This window comes from Trachemys scripta, chromosome 12 (assembly GCF_013100865.1).
Source record: "Trachemys scripta elegans isolate TJP31775 chromosome 12, CAS_Tse_1.0, whole genome shotgun sequence".
Lineage (NCBI taxonomy): Eukaryota > Metazoa > Chordata > Testudines > Emydidae > Trachemys > Trachemys scripta.
Window position 1 is genome coordinate 18195863 of NC_048309.1, and position 19540 is coordinate 18215402.

General features: G+C 40.2%; 1 protein-coding gene across 6 annotated transcripts in view; it reads right to left on the reverse strand.

Annotated features, from left to right (window-relative positions):
* The window catches only part of NCOA3 (nuclear receptor coactivator 3), a 163063-nt gene that overhangs the window by 136700 nt on the left and 6823 nt on the right, over nucleotides 1-19540 (reverse strand). For all 6 annotated transcript variants that reach the window (XM_034786928.1, XM_034786930.1, XM_034786927.1 and 3 more), the window contains exon 2: nucleotides 11144-11218. The gene's annotated coding sequence lies outside the window, so the exon portion shown is untranslated. The remainder of the gene's footprint in view (nucleotides 1-11143; nucleotides 11219-19540) is intronic.

The window sequence follows — 19540 nt, forward strand, 5'->3', positions numbered from 1 at the left end:
TTGCTAACTGGCTGATTTCTTACAAAATTGATATAGACATGGTCTTGTGACAAGGTATGAAGCAGAGAACAGCAGTTATACAGATTAATTAGGACAGGTAGTTCTATGAGTAGGAGTAGCATAGAAAATGGTACAGAAGTATAACTATATGACAGACATGGTAGTACTGGAGAAATGGAGGCGGCTGGAATGACAGCAAGAGAGCAGACACCTAGGGATGGACAATCATGGAAGGGTTTGATGTTGAGGACAAAGAAGGCCTTGATATATTAAGAGGAAGGAGTTAAATGGGGTTGATGTGATCAGAAGAGTGGGTAAAGTAGATTTTAGTCACTGTGTTTTATATAGAATTGATGGGGGGCAATTAAGCAAAGACAGCAGATGCGGCCAGGGTGAAACTTTGGATGCCTGGATAGAGGAGATCTTACAAGTTTGGGGAGGGAGAAAGTGAAGGAAGGGTTCTAGGATATGGCCACTGCTTGACCATGAGAAGCTAGACATGGAGGAGTCAAAAGTAATCTCTAGGTCAGAGTGACAGGCAGGATGGTATACTTTTTTGTGGGTTGGGGAGGGCATCAGTTCCTTAATATTTTATTCTGTAGGTTATTACTGCTTTTTTAGTGGTTAACATCAGTAACTATGGTCTAATTATTTATATATACATACATATACATACATACATACATATATATATACACACACACACACACACCCCTCTACCCAGATATAACGTGACCTGATAGAACATGAATTCGGATACAACACTGTAAAGCAGCGCTCGGCGGAGTTGCGCACTCCGGCGGAACAAAGCAAGTTCAATATAACACAGTTTCACCTACAACACGGTATATTTTTTGGCTCCCGAGGATAGCGTTTTATCAGGGTAGAGGTGTATTAGAAGGAAAACAGTAAATACTTAATTTATGTTGAGTAAAGGAATCTGTTTGCTTATGCCAGATACTGGTTACCTCCGATTTAACTATGAAAAAAGGGACTTCTATTTTTCCTATAGTTATCTAAATTTGAGAACTTTGTATTAATGTGTGCACATTTGGCATGAGTAGTGAGATTAGCCTTCTAAGAAACGTATGAATCATTTTAAGTTGCTTTGTTGCTAAATTAAGTGATACCTAAATAGAATTACTTTTAATCCATCGTACTCGTCATGTATCTAGTCTAACAAAACAGTTTGCATAAAGCAGCAAAAAGACCATTAACTGTATTATCTGTTGGGCGTTGATATTTTGTTTAACAAAATCCACATTCTAAGCTATGAGCGATGAGTGACCTTGATGCAGCTGTGGAAGGCAGTTGCCATAGCAACACACCACAAAGGTGGCTCATCATCAGGGAAAGCACCAACTTGGTGCATCGTGTTACTGATACAAACACAAGTATACAGTAGCTCTACTGATGCATTAATCTACAGTGAAGGTAATATTTTAAGATAGCCATTACTTAAAAATGTTTTAATCACTTTGTTCCCAAAGCATTCATTTCCATTATCCAAGGGTGGAAGGAACTACTTCTGTAAAGGTAATGGGAAGTGGCTGGCCATATGACCAAAGTCAGGTTATTCTGGAGCACTACACAAGGAACTGAGCTATGTCCCAAGCAGGCACCTTGCTTCCCAGGGTCATCAGGTGCCAAAAACATTCTAGAGGTAACATCACTTTTGAATGAATTGCTTCAGCCTTAGACAGAAGCTGGACTAATGAAAGGCCTTTGAAAAGGCCAACTATCTCCCCATCTATCCCTCAGCCCCTTAAATAAAGCCAGCATGACCAACTTGTTTTGAATATTAGAGTCATAAAACCACTTTTCCTCCTTTGCCATATAGTGAAGTTACCATCCTTTTCCCCTACAGGTTTTATTCCTGAGACCTTTCTAGACAAAATCTCAACCACTAGAGGATCACATGTTAATCTTTCATAGAACAAAAGATATAGAATCTTTTACCGTGGCATGCAAACTAGTGCATTGTGTGAAATAGTTTAAAAAAGCCTATTTACATTGTGTTAAATCATATTGCCCTAACACAACAACATTAGGATTGAGTATTAGTATTTCAGCTTAGAAAAAACCCTCTGAAGTATGGATCTACTCTGAAGAATGAGTCTGCTGAAGTGGCGTTGTGAAGGTCCATGTTTGCCTGACTCCAGATCAAATTTGCTCATTTTAACCGTTTTTCTAACCATCAACCCTACAAACTCCCTGTGGGACTTGGGCATCAATTTGTGCTGTCTCACTTATTCTTAGTAAGAAATTCTGCAGGCCAGAAGATTGTTATACCTGTGCAATCCTATTGTCCTGAGTGGAGTTTCACAAGTGTAACTGTCAAAATTCTACTTGGAACTAAACAAGTCTGTTGAGGCAAACACAGAAGGAACTCAGCTTGTGAGAGCCATGCAAGAGGATAAAAGTAGTAAGACTGTTACCAAAATCTTCAGATACAGTATACTACCATTTATCCAAAACTATTATCCGAACCATCTCATTATCTGAATCCCTTCCTTGTCTCCCACCATGAGACACATACCACATTATGTTCCAATTAGCACATTAGCAGCAATTTTTAAAAAAATGCCTGTTCAGTAATTGCTGATTAGCGGCTACTCAGGAACAGCATAAAAATCAAGCAGTTTAAGGCATGTCTCTGAATACATGAATTTAAGTTGACAAAAACACCCAATGCTCAATGAGCAGAAATCAAGAATATTAAAGTGCATTGACAAGAGGCGGTGGATTGTACATGTGGTCCATAAGTTCTGGATCAGCAATGCCACAGCAGGCAATATTAACAGTGCACGAGAAGTTGAGAGAGTATTCCTCTATTATGGATCACCCAGATGGTCCCAGTCACTGCAAGAACATGAGGGGCAAAGATGAGGCTCTTGCTTTATTCAAAGCAGATCCACAAACAGGTGTTCCGTTAACTATATTAAAGCAAAAAGCTATCCATTTCCATCAAAATATTAATCGCGTGGACGCCGCTTTTGGTGGCAGTGAGGAATGGCTAAGTCATTTCAAGAAGCAGCATGATACAAGTCAGCTGTCTGTTGCTGATTAACTGTTGTCTTCCTGCATGGCAAACATCGCCCCATTTAGAAAAATGGTGTGTGAACGGATGCAGTTAAAGAGGGTCTGAAGGCTGACCAGTTTTATGACAAGGTCAAAGCAGACATTCTGAAAAATGCTTCCAGAAGACACTTGCACGTTGGTCTGAGAAGTTCATCTCCGGTTTGAAAAAGAACAGAGTAATGTTTTGTTGTACAAATGACACAGGAATACACGGTCTAAAGCTGCTTGTGATCAGCAAGTCCAGGTGTCCCCGATGCTTCAAATGCATATATTTCCGGTGTCCCACACTACACAGTCAATGGGCAAATGCCACCATTTTTTAAAGCATTGGTTCCACTCCAACTTTGTGGTAGCTGTCCAAATGGGTTTGTGGTCATTAGACCTCCCACAGCATATTCTCTTTATAGATAATGATTCTGATCAGCTCACTTCAGCTGATGGTGTCTAGTGTTTATTTTTGCCTACTAACACATCAAAACTCCAACCTATGGATCAAGGAACATTAGCCAACAGGTTAGCCCTGTACAAGTGTCCAAGGATTGCTAATGTCCTCACTGTACACATGCTACTGACCCTCACAGATTCAATTAAGATGCTAACAATAAAAGGTGACTGCTATCTATTGGCTGAATTGTGGTCCATGCTTCAGCAGGAAACAGCCAGGTGATGGGGGAGAAAAAAGGTCCTACATGAACCCAAGGCTGAGCTGGTTAGAGTATCCCAGGAAATTAAGGATACAAGATGCCCTGCATGCAATTGCTGAGCAGACAAGTTGGGAAACAGAGGCTGTCCAGGAATAGGAGGGCTCTGATACTCAGGATGAAGGTTATGGTGAGCTGTTGTGAACATTCAAGATCAACACAGAATTCATGGACACAGCTGAAGAGGATAAGGAGTCGTCAAGGTAGCAGCACCTTCGGATAAGGTACTGACAGCTTCTGAACCAGATGCTGTATTTAACAGGTTTTTTACTTGGGATGGAGAGTCAGAACACGGACTACATGCATACCTTGTTCCTCTGAAAGTTACACATGCAGGCAACAGAAAAATTAAATTGCACAAAAAAGAAAGCTGCTATAACAGAGTTCTTTGCCATATTTTAGCTGATTACTGTGATTGCTTTGTGCAAGCTAGCATTCTCTAGCAAAGTTCATGTTTGTCTACTTTTCAATACAGGGGCATTTTACAATAAAATACTGTGATAGTCTGACATCTTACTTGTGTTTCCCACACTCATTCAATTCCCTCTTGATTATCCAGACACCCTATTATCCAACTAAAATCCATGTCCTGCCATGCTATTTGGATAAATGGGAGTACTTTGGATAACTGAATACCTGTTAAGTAAGGTTATATACACTGGTTACCTAGTCTCTTTCTACAGAAAAATTGAATTCCTAAGCAAGTCCAATGGAAAGAATCAGGTTTCATTTTGTCTGTTTAAAAATATGCTCATTTAATATGTTTTGTGGAATATGTTTTGGTTTTCTCTTTTTTTTTTTTAAACTTCACTTTGGAGAAAGATAGGAAGGTCTTGCTCTATCTGAGAGAAGAAAGACTGTTTTATTCATCAGCAGTCAGTTTTATCTAAACATCATGAAAATAGTGATTAAAAACCTTAATTTTAGCAGCAGCACTAAAGTATGTTTCTGGAATCAATTCAATGTCAGTAATTCTCATTTATATGAATTAACAGAATTACCCACCTGTTTTCATCCTACAGTAATCTCATGGATAGACAGGTTTAATTGTGTTAGTTGCCAAAAAACATATTTATTGTCACAGCCAAACTTGGTTACTAAAAAAAGTAAAATTTGCTAGTCCATCCACTGAGATATTTTTAAATGCCAATACTTTAGTGAAGCCATAAGGAGTTTTGTCTCATTCTTAAGAGTCCTAAAGCATGCTGTAGAAGTTGAGAAACGTCAAGGCCATTACAGGCACTAGTAATTCACACTGCCATGCTGTAATCCCAGGTGATTTCCAGCCTCTTGATCCAGAGACTGGTGGGCCTGGGTGCATTGGAAGTAACGCCATCTCCTTTCCTCTACTTAAGAGGGTAAAGCATGCATCCTCATGTTGATTCACAGCAAGCTCAGCTGATTAACTTGATTTAACATGAGTCCTATCCATTCTGTAGCTAGGACAGTAGCTGAAACCTGGGATTTAAAGCTGATTGTGTAGCAGGAGAACACGAGGGGCTGAAGGAGGTTGAATACAATGTAGAACTCCAAAATTCCTTCCAGGGTAAGAAAAGCCTCAATATGATTTGACAGTAAAGTTGCAACCTGTTCCTTAAAGTTAGATCAAAGCATATACCTCAATAGGAAACACCACTACTGTCATGATTCCTTTCAAACATGGGAATCTTTGGATACTCAGTGCAATTAGTGGTTTTTGCATCTTATCCTCCCCATTTTATTCCCTAATCTTATAAAATAGGTCTTGAAAAAGTTCCTGAGCAATACAAGCAAGACAGAAACCTGTAGTGCCTACATTGAGTCCAACAGAGCTATGAACAACAAAATGACACTTTTTACATTTGTAATCAAAATTTTCAAAATCAAAATCCTCTGCACGAGTAACATTTTTCTATGAAAAGTCAAGTTTCCCAGAATGTTTTAGACCTGCACATTTACCTGGGAGCACTTCCTACTTACCATTGGCAAGTAAGCCTTGTTAAAAACAGGTAGGGCAGGCAGCAACATCTGTAGTTAAGGCTGTCTAACATTTTCTATTGCAAGATGCTGTTTTCAAATGCTTATAACTTTGGAAAACTTTGAAAATTTCAACCCAAATGTCTAATGTCAGACATCTGCCTCAGGCTGAACATTTTTGAAAACCCTCAGCAAGAGTGGTTCAGCCATTTCCAAGAGCGAGATTAAGGACCAACGTTATTCAGTTCATGTTAACAAATGTATTGTAAGAAACGGAGACACTAATACCTCCATGCTTTGGAGCAGGGACATGAAATTTGCGAAGGGGGTCAGGAATAGGCATTTTGCAGTCCTATGAAACAGAGCTCAAGTTATGAGTCTTTGAAAAGTTGTTTGAACATGCTCAGTAAAGAATTAAGAGTTTGGAGAATTCAGTAGCCAGGTATTCTGTCCTTACAGAGCATGCTCCAGCCCTGCACAGCTCCTATGTATGAATTGACTGCACAAGCATGATCCCCATAGAGCAATGGAGCATATCCTATGTAAGGCTGAAAGTGAGAGGAGGGACACTGGGCTTCCCACAGTTGCAATGTATCCCCTTACTGGCACCCAGCCAGAGAAGAAGAAAGCAGCCTGATCTAGAATGCAGAAGTGAGGGGATTGAACAGGAGCAGAGGAATCAGGGGGTGGGAGGGGGAGAATATAGGCTGAAGGTCCTAAACCACTAGAGCACACTCCCCTCCAGATCCTGGAACTGAACCCAAGAGTCTTTAATCTCTACACTCTCCCCTCTGATAAGCAAATAGCTATGAAACCCATCTAATGGCCCAAACCCTGCAGATGACCCAAGTTGGGGGTCACTATGGTTCCACATGGTGGAATTTGTTTTTTGGGTTGTTGTTTTTCCTCAGTTTGCTTATTTAAAAGCTAGTAAATTGGAATCTTAATATCCTCAAATCTTTCTGGATATAAAGATCAATCACATGCAAAAGCAAGGGACTGGGAGCGAAGAGAGATTTGAAACAGATTGACTGGACAAGGAGACTGGGATAGGGAGTCTGGAACTTGCTGGGCAATGGGAGTGGGTTGAAAAGCCTGAGGAGCAGACTAACTAGATGAGGAGAATGGGACTGGTATGAGGAGCCAGGTGTAGTCAAGAAACAGGGACAGGTTGGAGGGAATGGGAAAAAAAAAAAAAGGGGTCAAACTCAGGGGAATGAACAGAAGAATCTGTGTCCTCTACAGCATGCTCTCCTCCACAGTCTGAAATGGAAACACCCCCCCCACCTCCATCATTCCTTCACTGTCAGCAAGTATCTGTGAAACCTACTGGCAAAATAGCTACCCCCCGTAGTGCTAATTCATAGACGAGAATTTACTACAGCTACCAGTTACTCCTTTAGCTCAAGTGTACAGGTCTGCACAATGAACTAAAGGCTTCAATCCTGCTGATGATCCCCATGGGTGTCAATATTGTACCACATAATGGAATATTTTTTCCAGTTTGGTCAATGTGATAATGGAATTAAATATTATCATAATGCATACACATAAAGAGGCAAATTAAGGTTGTACAGGCAACCTTAATTCTGGCATTTACTAACTCCAGTGCTGACTTTGCAAACAGCATTCTGTTAATGTAGGGGTTTGGGTAATACATTCAAGCTCAGCTACACTAAACATTCAGGTGATTGCCTTTGACTGAAGATATCTGCATGAAGGCTGGAGTGACTATTCCTTGCAACTTTCTCTGCACTTTACTTTTTAGAAGTAAGGACAGTCTCATCTGTTCTTCATCTGAGAGTTTAACTTTTAAAGAACTGGAGTTCTTTAAAGTACCAGTTCAACTGAAAGGAATAACTTAAGACATTTATATAATTGAATGATAAAGTCTGCTCAACTGAAAGCTTACTATTGCTCTTAATTTAAAGTTATTCCACCACAAATGAGACACCCACCATAATCTCATAACTGAGCTCATTCGCTTATGTTTCCAGAAAAAGAATCCTTCTATTAAGAGGGGATAAGCAGATACTCCTGGACAATACAGAGAAAAGTGAACTAGTACTCATTTATGTAAAGAGATCTAGCAAAACTAAGCTACCCATAAAGTGCTAGGTCATCCTCAAAACTTGAAGGAAAAAAAAAAAAAAAAAAGATGTCATTCACTACAGTTTGCTCAAGCATGCATTTAATTCAGTACAGACCAATATTATTTCAAGTCTCACTAGCAAGTTATTTTCTGGGAATTCACTTTGTTATTTAAAAAAAGTCAGATTGGTATTCAACAGCAGAACATTTGCAAGCTAGCAAGTATTTCTGCTAACAGAAGCCTACTGAAAACTCAGGAAGGAAGGAAGGATTTTTTCCTCAAAGCCAGAAACTACTTACAGAATCATGTACGTAGCTTGCTTGTGGAAAAGACTAGTACTTCCAAATATAATTAGAAGTTAATTTGTGAGGAAAATACTGTCCCAAAATCCACAATTAACTAATATTTACACTGCAAAAAAGCAAGCTATAAAAGCAATTCTTGAGGGACAAAAAATGCTGTCTCCTAAAATAGGATTTGACAAACTAGTATGGTTAATCTAGGCAACACTCTGGAATCTTAAGTACTAGAACACATAAAACTAGTGTTGTTGTAACAATTGAAAGCACTGTTAATATTGTACCTGTGCTCTTCTCAGTCCATCCTGCTTTATGGCATTGGATGGTTAGTTTAGACCTCACAAATTAAATGATTTTTTTCAGTATAAAAGCTTAATGAACAAACCACTGAGGATTTTTCTACAGTAGAGTTTAGCAACTGTCAGACAACACGTCAAACTAGACAAACATGCTAGTTTGAACAAGTGTTTGGAGTGTATAACTCTCAGGACAGATAGTCTGGAGACACTACATATTTGGCTTATCCTAGGAACAAACTTGATACAGAAGTGTATCAGCTAAATATAGTGAAGACATGCCTGTAGGGTCTTGTCTTCACTAGGAAGAGGTGTTTTCTTACCATGTTACCTATCACACAGCAACTAAAATGGTAAAATCCTAGTGAAGACAAAGCAGTTTGTAGTTTCAACGTGTTGGCAGATAAACCATTGGCTCCACTGGTACAGCAGAATAATTGACCCAGAGAACCTTATAATAAGGTGGCCCCAACTGGGTGCCCCCTGCAGCATAACAGGTGTGCCCTACTTCAGTTTTCCATTGGTCTAGCCAAGAGCACAATCATCTCTCTCACTAGTCAAGTCAAAGACCCACCTATGGACATGACTTATTCATGCCGGTGCGCAGTAATCCTGGGAACCCTAATGATCAAACCCAGTTTTCCATTTCAAGACAGCAATTTTCCATTTCCCTCTCCAAACGGAACTCTTCCAGAACACCCACCCATGAGTCCACCAGCATTTGGTTCTCAGTTCCTTTCTGTGCTTGTTCCAGGACTCTGTTCTCCAGGCCATCCATCTGAGTAACCACTCTCAACTTCTATCCAAACAGTCCAGCTTGTCAGCACAGGCTGTTCTTTTCAAGCCTTCAGCAGTTGCTCAGGATGATCAGTAAGCTAACCTGTCCTCCCGCCCCTGGATCTCCTAGTAATGCCTCACTATTCACAATGAGGTCCTGTAGACCTTCCCACACTCTGCAGCTTCCCTGTCTATCCTAGTCAGCTCTCAGTCACCCCCTTCCTTGCTCCTCACATGCTGGCTCACCCAGCCTCCTCCCTTGTAGGATTCATGTGCCTTCTTCTAAGCCCACTTAGGAGGCAACTAATCAATCACAGGTGCACTAGACCAAGCTCCCTCCTACAGGAGCCAGTTACCCTGTGACACCAACTAATCCAACAGCTCCTCCAACCCAAAATGTTAAGCATTTTGCCTCAGATAGGTAAAAAAAGTAACAAATAAAACAATCCCCAAAACTAGCACAGGTTTCAACATTTAAGGCAGTGGTCCCCAACGTGGTGCCTGTGGGCACCACAGTGCCTGCTGGGTCATTTGTGTGTGCCTGGCTAGTGCCCAGCAGGGGAGAGAAGCCGCGGCCCCGTGCCTGACGGGGACCGAGAACTCCAGGGTTGCAGGCGCCAGCGTTCTTGGTCTCCAGCAGGCGTGGGGCCACGGCTTAAGCCAGAGAGAAGCCATGGCCCCATGCCTGCCAGGGGCAGAGAACTCTGGGGCTGCAGGCATGGTGTTCTCTGTTCCCGGCAAGCGCAGGGCCCGCCTAGTGCCCAGCAGGGGAGAGAAGCTGGGGGCCCGCACCTGCTGGGGACAGAGTACTCTGGGGTTGCGGGCGCCGGTGTTCTGTTCTTGTGGCTTCTCGATTCATATATTATACAATATGATTTTTTTGTATTATTTAATGTACAAATACAAAATAAGCCTTGAAAAATTGTTGGTGCCCGTCACACTCTTCTGAAAACATGAATGTGCTACTGGCTACAAAAAGGTTGGGGACCACTGATTTAAGGGGAACAAGAAGTCTTTGGGAACAGTGGCTTCATATAAAAGTTTCAGTTCAACATGTGCATGTTACAATATTATGTTCATGCCCATTTACTTGGGTAATGGAAAATTATGAAAGCTTCTACAATTATCTTGCCAGTCAAAAGTTGCTTTGTTAGGGTAAGGATTTTTCTATATGCGAAAGCTGCATAGGTTGAACTAAAGGTGGATTTCAAAACCAATTTAGTTGAACTAGTGAAGAAGGTCATGTGGCCTATTCTCAGTTTAAGACAGGATCGTTTCAATTTGGCTTAAGTCAATTAGGAACAGGTTTAAGCTGAACCCAAATAAGCATCTAAAGATGGGTTTACACCCGTTTAAATTTAAAAGTTGTTAAAACTAATGCAGCTTGTATTTAGTCAAGTGCTAAAAGAAGGATGTATGAGAGAACATTATGCCTATCATCTTTTACTCAGTGAGATGCTATCAACAAAGACTAGGCACTTGCATGAAGCCTGGTGGTCACCTCACACAATTACTCTACATGGGGCTGTCGCCTTGGGAATATGATAGGTCTCCTAAGCTCAGGAAGTGTTAGAATGCTCTGGAATAGAACATGAAAAGGACATTAAGAAAGTGGGAGGGGGAGAAACTGTTGACAGCTTGGGGTGGGTAGGGCCAAACCCTTTTCACTGATGCCTGGAGAGACTGCTTTTAGAAGATCTCATATTAAGATTTAATAAAGTTGAAGTCACTTGGGCAAAAGTAAAATACTCACTCCTCACTGGCCCTCTTCCTCATATTTTACAAAGCATCATGTAAATTTCCATTGCTCTATTAAATTCCCTCTTCAAAAGGACATTAAGAATATCTGCTTGTTCACTTACATAACTTTAAAAGTTACTAGTAATGCAATTACAAAGACATACATGCACTGGAATTAGTGTTTCACAGACAGAACTTTACCTGCTTTTTTGGTGTTCAGAAATAGTGTAGTGGTAGCTTTCTAAACTGGTCTTCTCAAAATACTTTTCATGAGTGCTGAAACAAACCAAAAAGAGACAACCTTTAGTATTTCCAAGCCAGCCAGAAATACTATTTTGAAAGACAGTCCAGCATGCCAAAGGCTTATTCAGCTCCAGAATATATTTTTAAAATGTGGCTCTTAGGAATTCATTCCTAAGCAATACAAAAGTGAACTTTACTAAAGTATTTTATGCAGATCCACTGTGAAGAAATTCAGCGTTCAATACATTTCAAACAGTCTGATTTCTTAAGTGTTCTGCAGTACTCTAGTAAATATAGAATTTGAAGTAAAATTCAAATAGGAATCTTCATTCAAATGAGTGGAGTTGTTTTTCAGTAAGACTCTTGCACACCTTAACTTTGATGTATAGTTTAGCATTTTAGGATTTATAATTACTACATTAAGAAAATTAGATTAAGGATATTAAATACTACAAGATAGAGAGCTCTAAAAAAGTTTCACATGATAAAACAGGCAAGAAACCTAGGTGTTATATACACCTCCATGAGCCCTGCTCAAGGCCTGGAGGCATATATATATATGCTCCAGAAGCAGGTGAAGCCACTCTACTTTTGGAGTACGAGTCTGTTCTAGACATGGTCACACCTTGATTGTATTTATCAACTATAGAACATTTACTCTTGCCACTAATCCACACTTATGCAGTTTATATCTAACTTTTAGTGCAGCGTGAACTCAATGTTTTCTAGCCACCACTAGCTCTCCCAGGCAGTTGCAGTCTCAATTTATACAGCCGGCCATATATTGGATTTAGTAGTTGAGTTAGACTTATAACTTCCAGACAGGTCATGGACTGACCATTACCACCTGCATTTTGAAGTTGGGGTTTTGATAGCTTGTTCTTTGAGGCTAATGTAAGCAGATTGTCAGAGCCTTCTAGAATAAGAGTTTTGTTCTGACAGACTTGGTGGATTACAAGATGTTTATGCACCATCCACTAAGTGGCCTGTAAGCATCCTCTTCTCTGGCTTTGTTCTCAGAAGACACGTTCACGTGTCAATAACCTGCAACAAGTTAAACAAGATTGTAGACAAGAGTCAGTGGAGGAAATCTTGGGCCGAGGCAGATCAATTGCAGAATAAAGATTTTTAAATTTCTTATATTGTGGCTGCACAAAAGGCAAAGAATAAATTCTTGTCCTTCTTGCAGACAGCTCAATAGCAACTTCTGTTCAATGCGCAGGTGTGGTCAAATAAAGGAAACAAGATATTCTGTTACACAAGGAATGGGCTAGTGAATAATACAGAGAATATTAAAATGCTGTTATAAAAGTTAATGTGGCCTGAACTGGAAAACTGTGGGCAGTACTGCTCACCCCATTTCCAAAAGGATATTGCAGAATTTAAGATAAGAGGGTAGACTAGGAACTTCTGGTCTCCTTGTCTCAAGAGAAGAGCCAAAGGGACATTCAATTAAATTAAAAAGAGGTGTGAAATTCATCAGGTAAGAAGAAAATACTTTTTCCAAACAATGTGTAATTAATTTGTGGAATTCATTTAGGCCAAGAACTTAATATTCAAAAAGGAACTGGACATTTAGAGAGAATATCAATAGCCAGAGTTATAATTGACAAAAATTGCATAAGACTGAATCTCTTCCACTACAGCGTTTAAAACAGTCGGTCTATTATTCGAGATCTGGATGAGGCCTGATATGGTATCCTCTGAAGCCTCTCATGCTTCTGATGGACCTTAGGTCTATTCAGTATGGAAATTCCTTCTTTTCCTATGCAAAATGTTGGGCAGCAGATTTGTTCTGGGTTAGTCAGATTAACCCACTGGTTAAGCCAAACTACTTTTGCTCAGCAGCTGGTCCTTTTTTCTTGAACGTATTACAGAACTGCCAATCAAATTTCTAGCTCTGCAATACAAAATCCTTCATGTTTTAAATTATAGTCTAGATTGAAAATCTGGATGCCAAAAGGAAGAGGAAAAAAGGGATAACCCCAAACATGGGTATTTACACTCGGCACAGATCCAATAATACTTTGATTTTGTGAGATTATAATTCATTTAACCTATTACAAGCATTGTTAAATAGGAACTTAGTGTTAACTAGGAAGTGTAAATGTATTTATGCCTTGCTCTCTGTAAAACTCTGGCCAATCATTTCATCACTGACTGAGAAGCTTGAAATTCTACTCAGAGTGGAACTGCTGACTGAAATACCGAAAGCATAAGCATGCCTGCATGTTATTAAAGGAACTAGTGGAAAAATTCACAGGCTGACATCCAGAATGTCTGCGGTTCCTTTTCCTATCTCTCTTCCTATAAAGCAGTTATAAGGCCAGGAACTCAAATCTATTTTTTGTCAATCTTGGAAATTTCCACAGCTTAAGAGATCTATAAAAAAAATTTCAAAACTAAAGCCCAACCAGCTCTAGAATTCTGACTTGATAGAACCCATAATTTAAACAGGTTGGTTTTTTTTTGTTTTTTTTTTTTTTGTTTTTTTTTTTTTGAGATAAAAGCACCACCAATAGCAATAAAAACCCCAGAGAACTGAACCAAAATATGAGAAGTGTTACATAGCCATTTTGAAATAACATACACCGCATTGGGGAGAGAAGTAGTAATTAGGGATTTAGTAATTTCATTTCAAGCCCAGATAATTACAGTATATTTTGAAGGGACTTTCAAAATGATTTCCAGCCAAGCTATATAAATCTCTACCCAGATATAACACTGTCCTCGGGAGCCAAAAAAAATCTTACCGCATTATATCAAACTTCCTTTGATCTGCTGGAGTGCCTCCCCGGAGCACTGCTTTACCGTGTTATATTTGAATTCGTGTTATATTGGATCGCGTTATATCAGGGGTAGAGGTGCACATATGATATAGAACCCTTGGAAGCTCACCAAGTTAGTACAGCTGTGTACAGAAAACTAGATCTTGAATAAAGCAAACTGCTCAATACAATAAAAGTCTTCTAGTTCAGCCCTAATGTCCTCCTTTCCCTTAATAAGGGCATATTCTTTATATTTATTAAACATAAGAGGGTAACTGTTTGTAAAGAGCTGTTTTGGACTTCATTCCCCTGATTTGGAGCCATACTTTATCAATAAGATCCAGGTCAACAAATTATATTTACATTAACCCAAATAAAAAAAAATAAAAATAAAATCCTTTCTACTTAATTATGTTCTTAAGAAAGTAGTTCCAGAGAAGTTTTAATTACAAACCAAGGTTTTTAAACAAGCTTGAATATAAATAGCTGTATGACATTGGATGCATCCGAAGAAGTGGGCTGTAGTCCACGAAAGCTTATGCTCTAATAAATTTGTTAGTCTCTAAGGTGCCACAAGTACTCCTGTTCTTTTTTTTGTATGACATTGATTCACAAATGAAGAAAGCACTATATCAATACACAATGCCATGTAATGTTCCTAGCATCTAAACAAGATGTTTAGGTTATGTTTCCTCCCTTTATACTTAGATTTTTTGGGGGCTTTAAAAAGAAGGATGCTGTTTTAAAAAATGTTTTTCCTTAATTTAAACAAGACTACTTTTAGCTTGCTCAAAGTTATACATCTGCAATTATAGATTTTAAAAATTGATTCGGATTAAATCAGAAAGTTTTAAAATATAGTAATCACCAAGTTATGTACATGCCAACACCAGTTAATGAAATACACAAAGTAGAATCTCCTTATTTTGCAGACTTCATAAGCTACATAAAAGTTGGCGGACTCACCTCCCAGATATTAGATACAGTAAGAGCTTCATTAAGATTTTGCATTTTGTTAAAAACACCATATTGAATGTAGGCATATAGTTGCTATACAAAATGCACTATACTGAATGTAGTAGTGTACTATGATGGCAGGAGTTGGACTGCAATTGACAGTCACATAGTGATGCTATCTTTGCTTTTGTATTGTGTTTGAATTCAGATTGAAGAGTAAGGCCACAATAGTTCTTCCCAGACATTCCATTGTGTTGCAAGGATAAATGCATGGGGGGGGAGAAGGGGGGAAAGAGGACAGAAGAGAAAGGATACAGAATATTCAACAATGTTTAACATACATAATGGAAATGCATTTGTACTATCTACTTAAATGTAAAAAATTAAGGCTGGAAATGACCTCGAGAAGCTTTTCCTCTGAACTGGACAAAACCTTCTGTAATATTACTCCAATATGCAAGCACTACGTAGAATGTGTCTCCCTGGTGTGGGAAGACTGCCCAGAAGTACATCCCCAGATGTGTCAGACACATGTACGTGGGCATTCACAACAGACAAGCCACCAACAAGATTCAAAACTATTTGATTTAGATCCCTTTGGTGGGGGTGGGGGGGGGGGGGAGAAAAACACACACCACTATTAGGTTCAGCAAAATGCTTATGAGAGAGAGATTGGAAAGGAGCAGCTGGAGAGCGCCGACTGAAACAAACCCTGTGCCATAACAACCACAACCCCCCCCCCCCCCCCCCCACACACACACACACACAGTGCCCTTCTTCCCCCACCCTCACCCCACCCCCAGCTGATGCATTACAGCTCAAGTACATTGCCATAGTCTCTCCCAACCAACTCATTCTAAAACAGTAAACCAAAAAGTAAAGAACAGAATGAAACAAGCAAAACTTTGCACACTCTCTAAAGACAGCAAAGACCACAATGAGCAGCTCAACACTGAAGAGCGACAATAGTCAAAAACCCTGAATTGTGGGAAGCAACTAACTATGTGTCTAATGAACTATTACCACACTTTGGGAAAAGCGTGTAGAAGTGCCTGCTGGACTAACTCTTGTATGGAGACAATGAAACACTCAGGCCATGGAGAGACACCAAAGTGGTTGCTCGGCTCAATTCCAGAGTTACCATCCCAGCAGCTTTACTCTGCTTAATCTACAAGCTATATGAACAGGTGATAATGGTAGCATAGCACCAATATTAGAAGGGCAGCTGACTGATGACCAAGCCAATTTCTGCCCAGGACATTCACATGGTGGCCAAGTTGTAAGCTTAAATCAATTTATTGAAGATGGCTCCAAACCCAGCAAAAATAGAGGGTCCGTGTTTGTTAATCTGTGGGCTGCCTAAAACAGCAAACAATTGTGTATTTCTATTGATATTAGTAAGAATTTTGAGAAGTGGCAAAATGGTTCAGGACATTTCCTCCATGCTCAAGAATCTATTTCTTTGTCATGGATGGATGGTCAGAAAAGTCTACAGCATACTCAATTGAATGGATTGCCCTAAGGCTGTTTAATGTCTACAGAAGTTAACCAGAATCTTCCAATGTGTAAAGATTCATTTATGCAGATAATCAGAAATCTTTGAGGACACTGAGGACATTCTAACTAACTCCCCGAGTATACTTAGAAAATACTATTGCACTTCCATTCCTGAATGCCAACCCTTGCAAGACATACTTGCATCTTCCATCTGTAGCACTAGTAAGCCAAGCAAAAACTCCAAATATCACAGGATGGTACAATCCTTGAGCACTACAGACATCTGTTGCATCACAGGGTCACATTAGACAGAACACTGACTTTCAAAGAGCACATCAAGAAGCTGAAAAAGAAAGTGAACTCCAGGAATTGTATACTTCAGCAACTGACCAATACAAAATGGGAAGCTGATCCCAAAACACACAGCAACCAGTCACGCCCCACGTTACTTAGTTGCAGAGTACCATGTCCCTATATGGTCAAACTCAAGCCAGGTACACAAAACTGATATTGAAATCAGTCCTGCAGGACTATCAAAGGGACTCTGAAGCCAACTCCCACATTATCACTATAGTACTTTGCCAGGATTGCTCCTCCATCAGCAAGGGAGGATGCCTTCAGTTTAAATTCAATAAATAAACCACCACACCACACACATAGGTACACTATCCAATACATCCACTGTGTGGACACATTCCACCATCCGAGAGGAGGAAATCCAGAAAGTACTTCACCTCAGAAAAGTCTTTCCTCAAAATACAACATGGAAAGCTACAGAGTAACAAAATGGTGAGAAATCTTCCAGGAGAACCTGGTTCCTTCAGAACAATTCCCTGCAGGCACTAAACTAACAAAAACCACTTGTGTACTCTAAATCAAGCAACAGCCAGGGTGGCAAAAGCTGGGGACGATGAGACCAAAAGAAAGCTGAGGAACTCCAAATATGAATGTGGAAAGCCTAAGTAAAGATTTGAATGTTGTTTGATGAAGTGCCCCTTAACATCCCGAACTGTCAAAGAACTATTTGAGGTGAGTGACACCACCAGGCCTTGGCTGCAGTTTTGGAGTGACAAACGATAATGATGATGATATGAACTCCAACCCCCTGCACTTAGGCAGGACTAAGTAAACCTAGATCATCCCTGACAACTATCTACATGTTTCTTTTGAAAACTGGACAGTTAATAAAGTGTGCAGTATGATTTGTTTATCCTCTGCTACCTATACTTACCACACAGGGAAGGAGAATATTTTTAACTATTAACAGTTTACCACCAATTATAGTGGGAAGTTTAAAATACTGATGAGGACAGAGCACTTATTGTGAAGTGATTTAAGATTACTGCCTCTACAGTTATGCAGCATTTTTAATAAATAGCCTGCTAGCATATCATTACTTTGTGGTTTATACATTCTCATTTTTTTTTTAATATTTGTATTATACCCTTCCTGAAATTGCCTACATTTCTGCAATCACTAAATAAATGTGATTGGTCTCCATTAACAAAAGCCCTCCAAAGAGAATTATCAAATATTTTCTCAAATCCTGGTCAGCTCAATTATTGAGTCAGAGATAGCGTTAGGGAAATACAGTGGTTTTAGTCCTGGCAGTCAAAAGTTAAACAAAAAAGTTGATTGACACACTTCTATCAAGTTAGTTCACAAGCCATCTTGTCACCAGGCTTTTCAGGCACTGGAAGCTGCACTTGACTTCACACCATTATCTGTATGTAAACAGCTTAGCTCATTCAGTATTTGGCCAATGGGACTGAACAGAGCTTTATACCCATGCAGTGTTTAGATTCCTTTCCAGACCTCAAGTGCTATTTGACAAGTAGTTCTTGGGGAAGTTTTCCCCTCAATTTAAAGTTAGAATATAAAGAAAATTGGCTTTTGACACATGCAGATCTTAAAGAAATTTAGGAACCCTATTACTGGGTCTACATATATTAGGAGAAGTCATAGCATGAACATATTGTTTTAGAATTTAAAAATATACTACATGGCCCTGCAGTAGTGTTCGCTACTGCATTTGCAGGAGTATCAATTACACACTCAATTAGAATTACTTGCTTTCAGTATCCTATGAACAGATATCCACCACCTCACTATGGTGGATAGTTTTATGCTTTACGTTCTAATTAAGTAGAATTAAAAGCAATGACCACTTGAACTCTACAGCCATTAGTATCCCCACTTCCCTGACACAGCTTCTACATTTGTTTATATTAGAGATTTCAGATTTGAAACAATAAGCACCACAATGCAACTGCAAGCTTCCTGCCCATTACTTATCCACTATTCTTAGTATTTTTCTTTGTTTTCAGTGGTAAATTTAAGTACCATATATACTCATTCATAAGCCAAATATTTTTATTAAAAAAGGGAAGCACCAGAGAAGGGGGTTAGCTTATGAATGGGTACAGAACAGGAGAGGTGGGACACAGCCCCTCCCCCCAACAGAGGGAGCAAGGAGAGGCAGCACAGCCAGAAGGGAAGAGGCGGGGCCAGAGTCTCTCTGCTTCTGGCCACACTGCTCTCCCCCCCCAGCCTCGGAAGCAGCTGCAGCTCAGGGGCTAGCAGCCTGCAGCCATGCTGCTCGCCCCCTCCTCCCCGCCAGAGCAGGCTGTGGCTGCACCGAATGGCCCACCGGAGCATGCTGCAGCCCGGCCCAGCCTGCTGAAACATGCTGCGGCCGCGCTGCCTGGACTGGCCCACAGGAGCAGGCTGCAGCCGCACTGCCCAGCCTGCCGGACCAGCTCCAGCCAGGCCAGAGAGTGTGGGGGTCCCAAGGGTTACTCCCCTGACCCCCAGCTTCTCCTCCCAAAAAAATTTCCCCACCAGTTGCTGTCCCGGCCCATCAGGGTAAGTAGCTGGTGCACGGGGACACTGTTTACTTAGGTTTACCTCCGTGCCTGCGGACGCTCGAGGTAAACAAACCATCTCAGCCCAGTAGCGGCTTATCCTGATGGCCCGGGAGCCAAAAAGTTTGCTGACCCCTGAATTATAGGGTCGGCTTATGAGTGGGTTATAAACATTTTCCATTTTTAAATATCCACCTTGGGGGGAGGGGGAGGGTCAGTTTATAAACCAACTGGCTTATGATCAAGTATATACGGTATTCATCCTGTAT